A 17326-nucleotide genomic window follows, 5' to 3' on the forward strand; every position below is an offset into this window, starting at 1 on the left:
CACAAGACATACTGTCCAAAGCATTTGCAAGACCCTACGTATTCTTCAAAAGTTCCACTGCTCGAAATGTGTTCCTGAAAATCTGCCTTGCCAAGGTGTGCCATGTAACAGGCCTAAGCTGGCCAGATGCTCTCCCTCATTTTGATGGACATTAGAAATACTGGTAGCAGAACGCCTGGTCTGTCAACACATGAGATTCTAATAAGCAGACCATGAGGATGCCAGTGACTGCCCCATTGGCTCCAGAACTATGAAATATTCAACTGAATAATGATCTTGTGTCATAGTGGAAAAAACGAATGCTTGTTGTCAGTTCTCACTTCCAGCAAATACAAGAAGGACTTCCTCGTCCACCTGAAGTACCATGCCAAAGCGTCCTGCCAGGAGACTGTCTGGTCCTGAAGGTTCATCTGCAAAAGTCTTCTTACCAGGCCCTGCTGACAACCCACACTGCAGGCTGTTGCAGAGGCTTCGACGCCTGGGTCGGCACCCGCCATTTTGTAAAGACAGCGCCACTGACCGACGAAGAACCACAGCCAAAAGACAAGGAGGCCACCTCATCACCAGTGATGCCAGAAGCACGAGCCCGCTGCCACCTCTAGGAGTCCAGGGCAGAGAGACCCTGCTGCAGCTGCCCACCGGGGCCACAGAGGGCAGACTCTGTGGAGCACCCCATCCTGCACTTCTAGACGACGGACACTCCGATACCAGTCCAGAGGTATACCTTATGGAGTTCTTCCACCAGTAGCACTGCCACAAGCAGGTAAAGTGCACTGACGTTATGCTACACCTGCCTTCTTCCTTCTGCAGGTGTCCCAACGCATTCAAAACATTTCTTGCTACACCTGCCTTCTGCCTTCTGTGGGTGGCCCAACACTCTCAAAATGTGTTTCTTCTTCATGCAGACATAATAAAGCTGCAAACCTGGAGGATAGACACCAGGGCCCACCAGTACAAGAGGTCTGGGGGGCTGGCTGAGTGATCCTAGTGCCTCAGCAATTGCCTTTGCTTCTTCTCCTGCATCACAGACCAGCTCCACCTGACCCTTGTGACGTGCCATGGTCTTTGCCTCCAAGCTGGTCTGTATACCTGCTCTTTGCATCCTCTGCCTAATTTATTGGGCAGCCTATTCTCCTGCAGAGCTGCCAGCCCACAAACATTTTCAACAATTCAACTCTCTACCTTTCTGCTCCACGCCTGACCAAGCATCTACCTTGCTGGCTTCCTGAACTTTGCTGTCTGCTATCTTCAGCTTCCCAGGCCCAGGGAGAACCAAAATTGCTTGGAAGTTTTGGGCATACGGCCCCATTCTGCATAGGGCTGGGCACCACAAGTTAGGAATATTATTGCCACTGAATGCCCACTGCATAACTGATGTTTCCATGATCACATGCCTATCGCGCCTACAATGTCTTACAAACGATTACTGCTCACTTTTCACGTTCACAAGCTACCCAAGCAAGCATCCCATGGACAAATACTGCCCTGAATTATGGGCCAGATTTCTTGTTGTAATAAGTGTACGTGATATGATTGTTTCTTGCACAGTGCCATTGATTTTAAAGTATTGGACCCTGTCCTTTCTCTCCCTTCTCACGTCTTTCCATGCCAGTATCTCTAAGTACACTGGCTGACTGTTTTTCTGGGACTACTGCCCAACACTTCAGTTTTTATGTCCCCAGATAGCAATACATTGCTCAAATTTCTCAAGGACATAAGCCGATCTAATGGACGCCCCAGATTGTTATGTCTGGGCACACACCCCAACACTCGCTAGTGGAAGAATTCCTTTCACTGCAGTGTTATTTCCTGAATTTGACTGGCCTTAGTTGTCTCCCATCACAGTATACACTGCCAAGTTTACACTGCTACACCTCCTTCTCCAGGAACATCCCTCCCAAAGGCCAACCTGCGCCCTGTGGGCTTTACCCTGTCCCAGGGACAACCAAATGGGGGGTTGATGTGGCAAGATTGTCCTCATACTATACACGATTGAACCCTCCCCAACTAGGCCCCAGATCCTTCACCATGGCTTAGCCTGAGGCCTCTTGCTACATCCAGCTCTCCTATCATGCCCACACCCCGCCTTGGCACAGCAGTTCACAATGTAATGCTGCCCTCGGGACCCATGAGACACCAACTCCTAGTGCCTTTCCATAGCTGTGTACAAATACCACTTCATAAGGAGTATTCAGTTGTGTACGCCAAAGTTGCGTACTGATCTTGCCACACAATGTACCCTGCATATAACTGCAAGGCTTCTTCACAAATGTCCGCCTCCTAGTATTACCAAATGTCTACAAACGTCATGGAAACTTGCCAAGCTATAAAACAAATGTTCTGACCTAACACAGGGTGTGACAACTGATTGCTCCCTTCACTTGTCATTCTGATTTACTATATTTTGCTGTTTGACTTTCTCTAATAATAACTTGGTTTGCCCCTCAGCTGTGTCCTGACTCTTCATTGGTGTAGGGTTTATCCCTGTCTTGGGGATTTCCTTATCAGAGGTAAAAGGTTCTGGTGAATAACCTGGACTATTGACTCGAGGGGTTGGATGACAGAAGATATGTAAATATTGGTATTCCTGTGGGTTGGGCATTTTAGCTCGGGTCATAGATGACAGTATCCCCATAAAGGTTAGCAAGGGAGCTTGCCTAGATTGCGGAAGGTGAATTGATTGGTTAAGTCTCCTGCAGGGAGATGTTTCATATGCTAGGCGACGCAGCGAGTGCAGTTAGATCAAAAGAAGAATATTGATATACTCTGCCTGGAGTGCAGGAAGACAGCTGTAACGGGCTATTGCAGTGTGCATGCAGTGTTTTGATCTTCCTATTTTGTTCCGTTAGCTTCGTGATGCCACCCGTAGGTGAAGCTTGTATTGGAATCGTGGGATTTGTAGACAAGGTGAACAAGGGGCAGTGCCTGGAAGACGAATGCACAAGATTGTGGGTGTGCCTGAGGAGACAGTGGTTATGAAGGAGGGGCAGTGTGTGGAGCACGTCTGATAAGTTGTGGAGCCAGAGAGAAACTGAAAAGTATTATTATTGCATTGTGCTTTTCTCCCACAACAGCAGACTATCGAAACCCTCGACTTGAGGTCAGATAAAGGTACTAAAATGTATCAGGGCAAATGCGTGGGGGCTATGCCCATTCAGCACCTGTGTAAAATCCTCCCGCCTTAGAGGGCGAAGATCTGTAAATATAGCATAGAATGGTCCAAGGGTACCGAGGGGAAATTGACTAAACCATGGCCACCTTGCGGAAGTTTCTCCAAAGACATGCAGCAATCACTATTGACACACATACAGGGTACCTACAAGGTGGAAGAAACTGACCAAGCACATGGCTATATCTGAGCTATGGGACATGTTTCAGGAGGGAGAGGGGGATGCCGAGAGGCATCAGTAGATGCTAAGCCAGCAGGAGGTGAAGGACCCAGGGACTCATCCCTCTGCACCTCTGCCTGCCCCTCCAAGTGTAGCGTCTGATGATACAGGTGATGAACAGGGAATGTACCCAATGAGGGAACTTAGGGCAGCAGAGGGGTACTCAAATCCGATGTATAAACCACCAAAATAGACAAAGGAAGAGAACCTGAAGGGCACAGAACAGCCACCAATTGATACAGAGGTGAGCACTGATGTGCAGCACTGTGCAAAGGAAGGGCTCAAGGGCGTAACCACAAACGAGCGGATAACAGCACAGCTACTCCAGAATCTTCAAGGGAAGACAAATGGAGAGGCAGAAGGGGTGACAGAGGCAATAGAAGGGCTGAAGAGGAGCAGCAAAGTAACAGATTGGGCAGAGATAATGGACAAGGAAGACTGGAGGGAAAAGGATAGGGAAGTGAGATTAAAGCGTGAGGACAGTGAAAGAAGGAGAGAAGAGAAGTTGGAAAGGGAGGATAGGGAGCGAAGAAGGGAGGAGGAAAATGAATGCATGAAAAGGGAACAGGAAGAAAGGATTGAGTGAGATCTCAAGGAATGGAAGAGAGTGGAAAGGGAGATGAGGGAGAAGATGGAAAGGGACCTGGAGAAGGCAGAAAGACAGAGAGAGGTAGCATTGCAAGAAAAACGCAAGTCAGCTGAGAGGGAACAGAAAAAGTTACAGTTGGACAGACTGGCAAGGGAATGAGCACGTAGGGAGGAAGACGAGCGAGCAATAAGAGTAGTAAAGACACAAGTAGCACTAGATAGGGTAAAGGACGGACATGAGGAGGACAGACGGACAGAGCGAGGCAGCACCAACTCTCAGGGCAGGAGCGCAACTGAGGGAGGAGGAGCAAGCTTAAGGGCATGGGCAGGATTTAGCAAGTATGATTTAAGAGACATTGATCTCAGTATGAAACCCAACACAGACTTGACTTTGCCAATGACTTTTGTAGCAACATGGACACAATATCCGACAATGAGGACAGTACAGTGGAGATGAGAGGGGCGATCACAGTCAATGGGGACAGACAAGTGGGTGTCATGAGAATTCAGGACGCACAGACAAGGAGAAGGAGGGTCTGTTCTGAAGAGCAGGTACAGCAGGCGGACAACTTTTGCACCTCACACAACACCTATATCAACAGATTTAGGGATGTTCCAGGATGAAGGAGGGGGGAGACTGCCATAGCTTGTTGAAGGGGGTGGTTGACTAGAGTGTATGACAACAACCGGAGACTACCCACACTAGAACCAATAGATTTATGCAGACACACAAGGAGGAGGCAACATTCACACAGATGCCCATATTTGATGAGAGGAGGGATGTGACCTCAGTACATGCCATAGAATCACACAGACAAGGAGAATGTGAAGTGTAGGTTACCATCATTGAGTGTGGGAGCTGGGATTTGGAACTATGAGATGGAGAAAATGACAGCTGACCATAAGCTATCAGTGGCTGATGTAAAGGGAATATTAGTATCGATATTAGGAGATGCAGCAGATGATGTATAGAAAAGGATGGGTTCCCAGGGGTGACGACAAAGAACACAGCACACAACAGGTTGCCATTTGCAAACTGCAGGGCAGCAGTATGGCAAGCATTGAGAACACAATATCCAGACACGTCAGAAATAGGGACGATTACGTCACGTAAAATGAGGGAAGATGAAGATTGTGCGTGGTACAATCAGGAGATTCAAGAGCATCGGCGCCTCGAACTTCGGGACAGGACAGTAGAAACATTCTACCACATACTAGTGCAGAGATTACCAGAGCAAGTTCAGAAGAGTTTAAGGAAATTAGTAGGGATGGAAGTTAATTGATGGCCAGAGATACAGCTCACGATAGTGCATAATTGCAGATTATGGCAAGAGAAGGTTAAGCAAAAAGCAGAAGACAGCAAGGCAGATGAAGCGAAACTAGTGCAGAGAAAGCTATCAAAGTATGTGATGGAAGGGGTGGTTATAACAAGCCCCACCCCACAGGCATAACAGCAACCACAGCTTGCACCGCCCATGGGAGGAGGGTTTATGGGGTGGGGTGGACCACAGCAAGGCTTCCGAGGGGGGCCAACAGAGAAGACGTGGCTTTGGGACACACATGCATCACAACCAAGGGGGATTTCGAGGATATGGGCAACAGGTGCAGGGGGCTTTCTGTGGTGTTTCCAAGGGCAAGGGAGGGAGCCACCACAGTACAGGACCGTTGGGGAAATGGGACACATCTTAAGAGTATGTTGGTTCAGAGAGATGCAACAGAACTGGGGAGGGCCGGGCCAGCAGCCATATCAAGGGGATTACTATGCACAGGGCCAACACCAGCAAGGAAAGATGCAGGGCACGCATCTGCAGACGCCCCAAGCACAGACGCAAGCACCACATACACAAATGCAGGTACCACAGATGCCAGCACTGGTGTCACAGAATGTAAAAGCACCACAAATTCGAGGGAACACACAGCAACTAGCAGAGATACAGCACAATGACACACCAGCACATGTGGACACAATGGTGACAGTTCCTGTCAGACAACTGGGAGGAGTTACCATGGAGGTGAGTCTTTCCTTGGTCACCTGAAATGAACAAATGATGTCACTACAGCTCCCATAATTCTTAGAGACTGCATTAGCAATTTAATTGGATTCACCTGAAGTGAATGGCAACACAGCCTCCATGAAGAGTGTTGGGGCACGAAAGCGCTAGGTGGAGGAGAACAGCAGCCCAAATGCTGCATAAGGGATCCAACCCTGTGAATATTTGAAGCAGGAGTATTAGAGAAACATTATGAACAATTGATTGCCACTGGCAATAACCTGAGTGTGCCGGGGACGCAAGTGATCCACAGCCAGTGGACACTCCTTTTTCCTTGTTTTGTACCATTGCCTAGTGTCAAGGCAGTGTTTTTCTTCTCTGCACCTCAGTAAATATCTACTAACCCAGTAGAAACATTTGTTAAAACTTGGTGTGCATACCCTGTTCCCATTCTTTGTGCAAATATTTGAAGGAGGAGAACAGCAGTACCAATGCAGCATAAGGGATCTAACCCTGTGAATATTTTTGCAACAATTGGGATCGAACCCTGTGAATATTTTTGCAACAATTGGGATCTAACCCAGTGAATTGGACACTTTGGGATTCAACCCATTTATTCTTTTTCTTTTTTCAGGTAAAATATTGGCCAGGAACTGGAGTGCGCGCCTCACCCCTCTTTTTTTATGTGTAATTTGTGGAGATCCGGACTCCAGAGGCTGCAGCACCGGGGACATTTTTCCCTACAGTGGAGAATCATAGTTATGGTTTTCCCCCTCCCCCTGCTAAGGGTAAGATGTGTGCTCCTGGAGGGGAGTCTTTCCTTGATCACCTGAAATGAACAAATGATGTCACTACAGCTCCCATAATTCTTAGAGAGTGCATTAGCAATTTAAGTAGATTCACCTGAAGTGAAAGGCAACACAGCCTCCCTGAAGAGTGTTAGGACAGGAAAGCGCTAGGAGGAGGAAAACAGCAGCCCAAATGCAGCATAAGGGCTCCAACCCTGTGAATATTTGAAGGAGGAGAACAGCAGTAACAATGCAGCATGAGGGATCTAACCCTGTGAATATTTTTGCAACAATTGGGATCTAACCCAGTGAATTGGACACTTTGGGATTTAACCCATTTATTCTTTTTCTTTTTTCATGTAAAATATTGGCCAGGAACTGGAGTGCGCGCCTCACCCATCTTGTTTTACGTGTAATTTGTGGCGATCCGGACTCCAGAGACTGCAGCACCGGGGACATTTTTCCCTACAGTGGAGAATCATAGTTATGGTTTTCCCCCCTCCCCCTGCTAAGGGTAAGATGTGTGCTCCTGGAGGGGAGTCTTTCCTTGGTCACCTGAAATGAACAAATGATGTCACTACAGCTCCCATAATTCTTAGAGACTGCATTAGCAATTTAAGTGGATTCACCTAAAGTGAAAGGCAACACAGCCTCCCTGAAGAGTGTTGGGACACGAAAGCGATAGGAGGAGGAGAACAGCAGCCCAAATGCAGCATAAGGGATCCAACCCTGTGAATATTTTTGTAACAATTGGGATCTAACCCAATGAATTGGACACTTTGGGATTTAACCCAATTATTATTTTTCTTTTTTCAGGTAATATATTGGCCAGGAACTGGAGTGCGTGCCTCACCCTTCTATTTTTACATGGCAGGGAACAAGCCCTTTACTGGGAATGAGTTTTCCCTGTACCCTCAATAGGACAGCCCACAGACAAACTTTATATGTCCCATCCTGTTGATCACACCCAACCCTGCAGAGGAACCTCGCATAGGGGTGGCGATAGGTGAGAAAGCTTTTTCCTTTCTTTTTGACACAAAGGCGAACTGGTCATGCATTAGGGAAGGAACATTTACATTGTCAGGCAATTCCATGAACACTTAAGGATTCTCTGGGGCTCTGGAAGTGTTTTTTTTTACAAACAATATCTCACTTTCTATGGGAGATCACAATCTATCACTGCCTTTACTTTACTCTCGACATAGACCTGTAAACATACTGGGATGAGACATTATGGGTAGACTAAACATGACCATTTAATTTACAAGACAAGAGCATAGTGTGCTCTACACCAGGCACCCACATGCTAAATGTAAGACAGATTGTTTAAGCATATTGTGGACGCAGAGTACAGAGGGGGGGGTGCCTGTGGATGCAGAAATGTTCCAGTATGGGACAGACACTGCAATTGCATGGTTTCCAGGGATTGCAGGAAAGGTGTGGCGAGTACCCAACGAGTACCTATTCAGGCCTGAGTTATCATTGGACGAGCAAGAGGGAACAATAGTGCCATAGCAATAGAGGCAGTAGTGGCAAGAGAGGATTGAATTGCAGTGCACGGGATGGATGACACAGGGCGAGAATGGTGAGCAATAATTGCAGTCACAGAAGGGTGCAGGCTGACCACAGTGACACACAATGAACTATTCAAGGAAGAGAGACAGAAACTAGGGATGGTGTTCGAGATGATTGTAACCTACTGATTACAGATACACTAAAGAGAAGTACCACAGAGAATGGCGATGGCGCTGGAGGCGCCACACTCATTCTGAGAGGAGGACATGGATAAGGTACCCAGCAGTCTATGGACCACAAATCCCTATGACGTGGGTTGCATAAAGAGCATATGGAGAGTGAAGATCAAGCTGAAATTAGGAGCAATTTTAAGACTAAAGCAGTACCCCCTGACAAAGGAAGCAGATAAGGAGATTAATGAGACAATCAGAGCAAGATTGAAAGAGGCATTCTTGTAACATCAGAATCCCCATGTAACACTTTGGTGTATCCTGTGTGCAAGGCTAAGTGAGGGTCATGGCATTTCATACAGGCCTTGAGGCCTCTTAACCATATTATAGAAGCCGAGTATCCTTTAGCTGCAAAATTCTGTGCAGCATTCCAGCAAAAGCTCCCTGTTTCACAGTCATTGACTTAAAGAATGCGTTCTTCTCAGTATTACTTCATTCCGACTCACAAGACTTGACCAGCTTTATGTATAGAAACCAGAAGTGGAAACATTCTCCGCTAAAGTGTTGCAGATGGACCTGAGTAACATTCAGACGGAAAGCACAGTTCTGCAATATGTAGACTATATTTTGATTTGCAGCAAGACAGAAGATCAGTGTAGACAGGACTCAGTGCACATGCTGACTGTGCTTGCTGACAAGGGGTACAAAGTAGAGAAGGTAAAGTTACAGTACTGTCAGAGGAGGTGCTATATATTGGACAGACAATATCACAATATGGCCAACTGATTACCCCAGAGAGAGCAGAGACAATATGCAAAACACCTAAACCCACGACAGTGAGGGAAATGCAACAGTTCTTAGGGTTATGCAACCACTCCAGAGCATGCGTCTTTGACTACAGCAGATGCACAAGGCCCCTATTGTGCGCCCTTAAGGAAGCACAGAAGGGAAACAAGACACTAATGTGGACAACCGAGATAACTGAAGCATTTGATGAACTGAAGAAAGCAATATGCACAGCCCCGCTGTTAGGGATCCCAGACTACAAAAAGGAATTCTCCTTGTTCTCACATACTGACGGTACAGTGATGAAGGTCGTACTGACACAAAAGACAAGAATGGGCCATAAGCCAATAGCTTACTACAGTGGGCAACTGGACCCGGTGATGCAAGGACATTATCCATGCGAACAAACTTTGGCAGCTGCGGCCTTCGCAGTGGAGAAGTCAGCAGCAGTAACAATGGGGTGCACAACCACCGTTTACATGTAGCACACCCTCTTTGCGATACTGCAGAAACCGTGAGCACACTGACAATACAGAGAGCATCAGGGTATGAGGAGATACTATCAAATGTAGGCTTGAAGATAGTAAGATGCATGACTACAAACCCAGCAATATTCTTGGCAGATGTCCTTCAAGTAGGAGACTATGCACACAACTGCACCAAGAACATAGAGATGTTGAGTCAGACATGCAAGGTAGAGGAGGATGCACTTGAGGGGGGAGATATGCTTTACATTGACAGTTTTTCAACCCTTTGATCAAACTGATGGGGTCAGACATACTGGGACTGCAGTAGTAAGACTGAAGGAAGACAGGACAAGTGAGGTGGTTGCAAGTGCGTGACTACCATCCATTATTCAGCACACACAGCAGAACTTGTGGCCCTAATACTGGCACTGGAAGGCAGTGTAGAGAAGGAAGTGATGATCTATTCTGACTCTGCCTATGTGACGTCAACAGTACACTCAATATGAGCACGTTGGCCTAGAAGACAGTTCAGAAGAGCAGACAGGACCGCAGTGCAGCGTGCAATTGTACTGGGCAGATTGATCGAGGTAATTGCTTATCCAACAAAGGGTGCAATAGTGAAGTGCCAAGCCCACACAAAAGGGGAAGACCCTGTCTCAAGAGGAAATGAAGGAGCAGACTTTGAGGCAAAATGTGCAGTGTATTTTGGGGAATAGTGGGAGCTGAGAGAAAGACAAAATGCACAAGGAGGGACAAGAGCAATGGTACTGAAGGAGGGTTACAATGTATTACCAGAGACACAGATTATGGAACTGCAGGAAGCGGCACCGGAGGAGGAGAAAGAGCTATTGATGAGGAGAGGGTGCCCAATGTCTCCAACATATGCCTTATGGTGACAGAACAACACAGGAAAAGTGGTCATCCCACTAGAATTATTGAAGACAGTATTAGCACAAATGTACTATCCAACCCACACAGGGAAGAAATTCATTGCTACACACATTGGAGAAATGTGGTTCTTCCCGAATTTAAATTAACATGTGGGTGAATTTTTGAGTGACTGTTTGACCGTTCAACCGTTTCCAGCAGGACATACTTTGAGAGTTTTGAGAAGAGCAATACCAAAACCAGTAGGCCAATTTCTGCATCTACACGTGGATTATGTGGATATGATCCAAGTATGCCAAGGATACCGCTTCATGATAGTGGCTGTCTTCCCATTCTCCTGGTGGAATGAGGCAGGTCCCTGCTCATATGATGACACCTTTAGAGTGGCCAGGTTCTTGGTTAGGGGGGTCTTCCTGGGTGTGTAAGGTCCTGCGGTCTGACAACGGCCCTCAATTTACTAATGAAATGTTTCAGCACATCACGGTGCTGCTAGGCATTCAGCATAAGTTTGTCTGGGTGTACCACCCACAAGCACATGGGTTGTGTGAACACCTGAATGGACTCCTAAAGGAGTGCATAGCCAAGACATAGCAAAGCACCAAGAAAAATTGGTTGCACTGTTTGCCCCTTGCACTGTTTGCACTCCTCAATAAGCAAGGTTCCGCCCACCATTTAACGCCCCATGAGGTGGTCACAGGATGGCGCATGCATCTTCCCTTGGCTCCTCCCACAAGAGCACTGAAGGACTGTGTGAGTAGTGCAGATGTTTTAGGACAGGAAATGTACAAGTGTACAAGTACATTAATTCTCTAGTGGCTTACGTTTCTTTTATCTCTCACCAAATACAGTGAATCCAGGGGGCCCCAGAAGACAGCAAAGAGATTGACTGCGATGACGCACCACAAGACTGTGAACTAAAACAGCCTGTGAAATTGGGCAACATCATTCTCTTCAGGAAGTTCATACAGCGCTGGAATGCACCCAGGATTACCAGCCATCATGTGGTCAAGCAGGTGGCCAACCGTGCTGTCAAGTTAGTAGGTAAGGCGGTCTGTAAACACCTGCAGGACATCAAGCCCTACAAAGCAGTGGCCTCACCTGGCAACAATGTCTCCGTGACTGACAGGGCCAACGTTCAGCACCTAGACAAGCTACAAGTACATTCTGAACGTACACAACTAGGGAGACACAGGCACCCCATGGTCACACGATCCCAAGCTGCTGAAGCGGCGACTGGAACACTTGTAGAAATTGACTAAAGATACATTGTTTGTTTGTTATGTTCCTTTTCTGCACAAGCAGAGCCTACGTGAATGTGGTGGCGATTGTACTGTTTGTTTTCATTCATGTTACCTTCAACCCGTTAACCAAACACTTTCTCCTTCTTTCTATGTCCACGCTGTAAGGTGACCTAACCGATTCAGAGCACAATCCCCTGGAGTATATCTTATCTTGTTTTCGTAGAGTACCTGGCCCAAACATACCCACAACTTGAGCACAGGGAGCGCCCAGTGCTGGCCACATTAAGAGACCCATCAATGATTATTTGGTTGGCATTTCAGGCAGCAACTGTATCACTGAGCTGCAAGGATCAAGCAGGGTAAGTGGGAATGAAGGGAACAATGAAGAACATTATAGTTATGTTGTGTCTATTAATTCCCAGTGGATTGATGGGATTCATATTCTGGAAATGATATGTTGTTGTTACTGCTACCGTTGTACCCTCTGCTAACATTCCCCTGTCCCAAGCAAGTGGAACCACCATGCCAGCTGGACGCGAGTAAGATAAGGAGAGGGAAGTGCAGCATTGACACAGATATGAATGGAGTAGACATGTATCTCACCGACAGTGCTCGAGTGTCTAACAACATGTGGTACAAACACATGACAAAAGTAGGTAAGGAAACAACCGGGGAGAGCTGTTATGTCTGCTCTTTAATCCCCTACACAATGAGTGCCTCTAGAATGTTCATAGCAACTGAAATACCAGCAGCAAAAGCACAATGCCTGATGTATCTCACGCTGGTGCAAACGCGAGGAAGATTTCAGGGGAAGTCAGGAACATTGAGGTGGATGTCCAAAGGAACATTCCCGTATGAAGATAATTACATAAAGACATTAGACATGATGAACAATTACTGGCAGTTAGACAAACCTATACAGTACATAACTGATGGACCTGAGAAGGGAGAAACAAAGACTATTACATTGAAGGAACTGCCACGTCCCTGGACAAGAGTAAGGGAGATAGCGGGAGAGTCTGGCTGCTGGGTATACACAAATGATGGATGGCGAGATGGAGTAGTGGGAAGCAAATCACTGATGCTAGCCCATTTCTCAGTGAACAAGGTGCAGGAAGAAAATTACAAGTGCCTGAAGGAATGGGACGTGAGTGCAAAGATACTGACATGGGTGGAAAATGCCCATAATCCCTCTGAAGACATCAGCCCTGTGCTATCAGAACAATGGCAAGGTTGAAGTTGGTGAGAACATTGGGAGCAAGGAAGACGGGAACAGCAGTACTGATGGATCACTACTGGGCTTGCGGATCAAAAGCCTATGAGAAGTTGCCACCTGAGTGGGGAGGAGGTTGCTCATTGGTACACATCAACATGCCCTCGTTGGTCATAGCAAGGAAGGTTGTAAAGCTCAATGAGTTCCCAAAAATTAACAATAAGAGAAGGAAGAAATCGGTTGAGGTGGAACTAATGGCCATGGCAGAGGAGGTGGAGAAACGGGAAGGGTTTGGCAGAGTGAAGAGAGGAGGGAATTACTTCTCAGATGCATCAGAAACAGCACTAGATGAGATCCCAGCAGAGCACAGGCTGTTCAGCAGGACACAAATGTTCTTCGCATCAAAAATACCATCCATACAGACATACACAAACACCATATGGTTACAGATCACTCGCTGGGAGCTGATGTAACGATTAACTCTACTGTGAATGGGTTCAACGCAATAAACAAAGTGCTCAGGGTGATAAGGTTGGTGTCACTTCAGAATAGATTTGTTCTGGATCTCCTTATGGCTATGGAATGAGGAGTTTGCACAAAGATAGGGAGTTCCTGTTGCACATTTATACCCGCCAATGACAAATATAACAGAACTCTAATGGATGCATGGCAAAATGGAAGATGACGCATGAGGAACAAGGAAGGACAATAGCTGGCTAGCATACATATGGTCACGGATGCCATGATGGCTGTCGGACGGACTGTAGGTGATAGAGGGAGCTCTCGTGTTTGGAGTAGCATCAATGTGTGGGATCAAAATCTGCATGGCAAGAAGCCAGAAAACAGCAGAAGAGGCTGTCGGAATAGAGATCATGATGGATGTAAACATAGGAGGGACAAAAGACGAGATTGCTACAGAAAGGGACAGAGAGAAATCTGCACAGTGTCAACTATTCCCAACTGAATCCATGAAGCTGGACAATCCACACAATCCAAAGTACTATGGAGGGAAGTGGGTTTGGTGCAACCCCGAAGGAGTGTGCTGTTACATGCATGGGACGTTTGATGACCACACAAACTACTATGGACACCTCGGAGGAATAACAAAGGATATGGCAGCTCAGAGCCAAGGACTGCCATAAAAGGATGTGGTTGACAGGTCGACCAGAGGGGGGACTGAAGGGGGATGGAGAATGCTACCACCCCTGCCCCTCCCATGAAATTCATAACACGGAAGAAGGCCAGAAAACACTGCAATCACCCATTCTATTTCAGACCGATTCCCAGTGGTCCAATGATTGGCAAGCATGTTGAGAGTTACCCCCTCAGGCAGCTTCATGCCCTTAACCAGCCCTACAGACCAGGTGAAGAACGAATTTACCCCAGCATGGATGAAGAACCACAGGTCATAACCAAAGAATCCTCGATTGACAGTCTCCATTAAAGCGCCAAAAAGCGATGTTGCTGACGTTGTTACAGACACAATGACTTAGAAGCATTAGACATGAAGCACACGTGCCATCCGCACTCCGAGACATAAACACACACTCGAATGCATGAATAACATGAGCGTACAGCTCTATAGTTAGAGGACAGACACAAATACATAGGCCCTCATTACGACCCTGGCGTTGGACCATGGTGCTATTAGCACCATGGTCCATGCCGGTCTCCGCCATGGTGGATGGCGGAATTACCGCCCCCATCACAAGGTTGGTGGGGGCGGTAATTCCCCATTCACCATTTGCCCTTCCCCATTCCCATTTTGCCCCATAGGGCATAAAGGGAATGGGGAAGGCGATAATTACGGCACCGCTAATAGCGGTTGCCGTAAATATTGCCAAGGTCCCTTTGCGGCACCCACTTTAACGGTTGGTCTACACCAGCCGTTAAGTACTGGTCCCGCAAAGGGACCTTGTAATCAGGCGGTAATGGTTTAACGGCGCCGCCGCCTTTTACGGCGCCTTTAAACCATTACCGCCTGGGTCGTAATGAGGGCCATACTGTCATTACTTTTATTATTTTTGCCATTAGCCAAACACAGCAACGCAGAAACTGCAAGAAGCAAGAGATCCTGACCCAAGCTTGCAGATGCTTACATGCGAATTACCCTATGGAACTGCAGGAGCACCTATGGTACCTGACAGAACCAAGTGTGTCTAACCTATGGAGAATGTAGTATAGCATGAACACTGTCGAAAACACATTATTATGGTTTAGAAAAATTACAGCAGGCCACAGGCCTCTCAACAAGAGCTGAGCTGAGTTGGATTCAGGCTGGGCAAGAGCAAGGCTTGTGAGACAGGACCCGCTGACAAGGCCACAAGATACGGATGACATTCCATTCCCTGTACGACAAAGGCACCAGGTGACAGTAAATACAAATATTTCCTCATAATTCAGAGCTGCATAGCTCAAAATTGTGGTTTCTGAACACGTGACTCAACCGAAGCAGACAAAGGACAGTGACCAGGGCTGGGAAAGAGAGATGATCGCAGGCTAACAGACAGAGGACTGCAACAAATATGCTACACTATGAGACAAGTGTTGCACCGAGCAAAAAAGCACTCTCATAGACTAAGGTGGTACACAGAAGTTACAATGCAGACTCATAGTCATTCTTACTACCTTGAAGAGGTACACCGAGATCTGAGAATCTTTGCAGATCCCAGGCCTGCGGACGTCAGCTCTAGCCAACCACAATTCAGTATCCTAGGGGTGGGTAGCAATGGATAAGAACCAATTGTAAGATCCCCACACTGCAACATTATTATAGATAGTGAACTGAGGGATGGACCAGGCCGGCCACCTGACATGCCAGCGCCAGTAGAATAACTGTGTCCAGTATAGGTGGTAAGGGGCTCCGCATCCAATAAGGAGAGCTGATTGGTTTCCTGGAGAGGGGCTCAGGTCGTGTCATTATTTTGATGCAATTGTTGTGTAAAACCGGCCTGCAGCCCGAGGACGAATGATTTGAGCATGGATTCTTCCTGTTCCTGTGCTGATCCGTGTTGGTTTTGTATGTAATAAACTGCTGTTTGAACTTGCCATTTAATGAGTCCTTTGTTTATCCTGAGAAGGTGTTGGGCATTCCGAGAATCCCTGAACTCCTAGTGGTTCTCTGGCATACCTGGGAGTTTGTCCCAACAACTTTACAATTTAATATACAAATAGATTCTTATTTTGTCTATAAATTAATGTTTCACATAACATGTACAACGTCTACTCTTTGCAGCAAATTTAACATTCTTTGGTCACAGCATTTATCATATGACGGACCTTCCACACTTCAATAGCTTTCACTTAAAATGTTGCTTACATTGCGTTTTGCGAATCAATTTGTCCGATGTTGTAGAGGACCAATCGCTTCACAGCACATTTTTCTGAAATAGAAACTTTACTTTCCAATGTCTGCTTTTAATACAGTGAATCTTATAATTTCTTTGCAGATTGTCAACACATTTACTCTGACAAATTCTTAGTTCACTGTTTTGAAGGACACAAAATAATGCCACCCTTCATGTGGTGTTCACTGTGTGCCCGAGTCAGTTTCATTTCTGGAAACACATGCCACAACAATTAACACTATTACTGTCAAACAGTGTAATACAAAAACAACCAAATATTTCAAGTGAACCACATATCACAATATTTACTTCCATTTTACCGATTTCAACGTGCCTGTTTACAATACGTTTACATTTTCTTTCAAAAATACCCTTATCCACGGTGTACACAGGCACGTATTTCCCTATACGTCAGTAGTAATGTGCCATCTGCTCTGAGGTATAAAAAGCATTTCCCTAGCACACAGTTGTAGCGTCAACAACAATGTATCGTGAAGAAAAGTAGTTTGTCAGAAAGAGCTTTAGATAGTGTGTTTCCACAGGCCAGACAGCCTTGTCGACAATACAAGGATCTTCAATTTCATCCTTAAAGCAACCACCAAGGCTGCACACGTTGTCCAGCATAATTGCTGGAACTTCAAAGAATAACACTGACAAAATACAAAAGCAGTCATCAAATAAAAGTGTAAAAACACAAACAGTGCAGTACAAGCTTACCAGCTTCTCCATACATCTATTCCCGCAATCATATCCATTTTTGCATTTATGTACACACCCATCATTGCCCTGTGCAGTAAGATGTAAATTTGCAAAGTCGCATGTTCATAATGTACATTAGCAATATAAATTCCTTGGCACTTCAATGTTGGCAGCACTGGCACATACACTCTTCGTCTATTGCAATCTGCAGCCACTTAGCATACTATCAACTTCCCAGTGTGTC

The sequence above is a fragment of the Ambystoma mexicanum genome, chromosome 8, assembly GCF_040938575.1.
Source record: "Ambystoma mexicanum isolate Mex_15411 chromosome 8, UKY_AmexF1_1, whole genome shotgun sequence".
NCBI lineage: Eukaryota > Metazoa > Chordata > Amphibia > Caudata > Ambystomatidae > Ambystoma > Ambystoma mexicanum.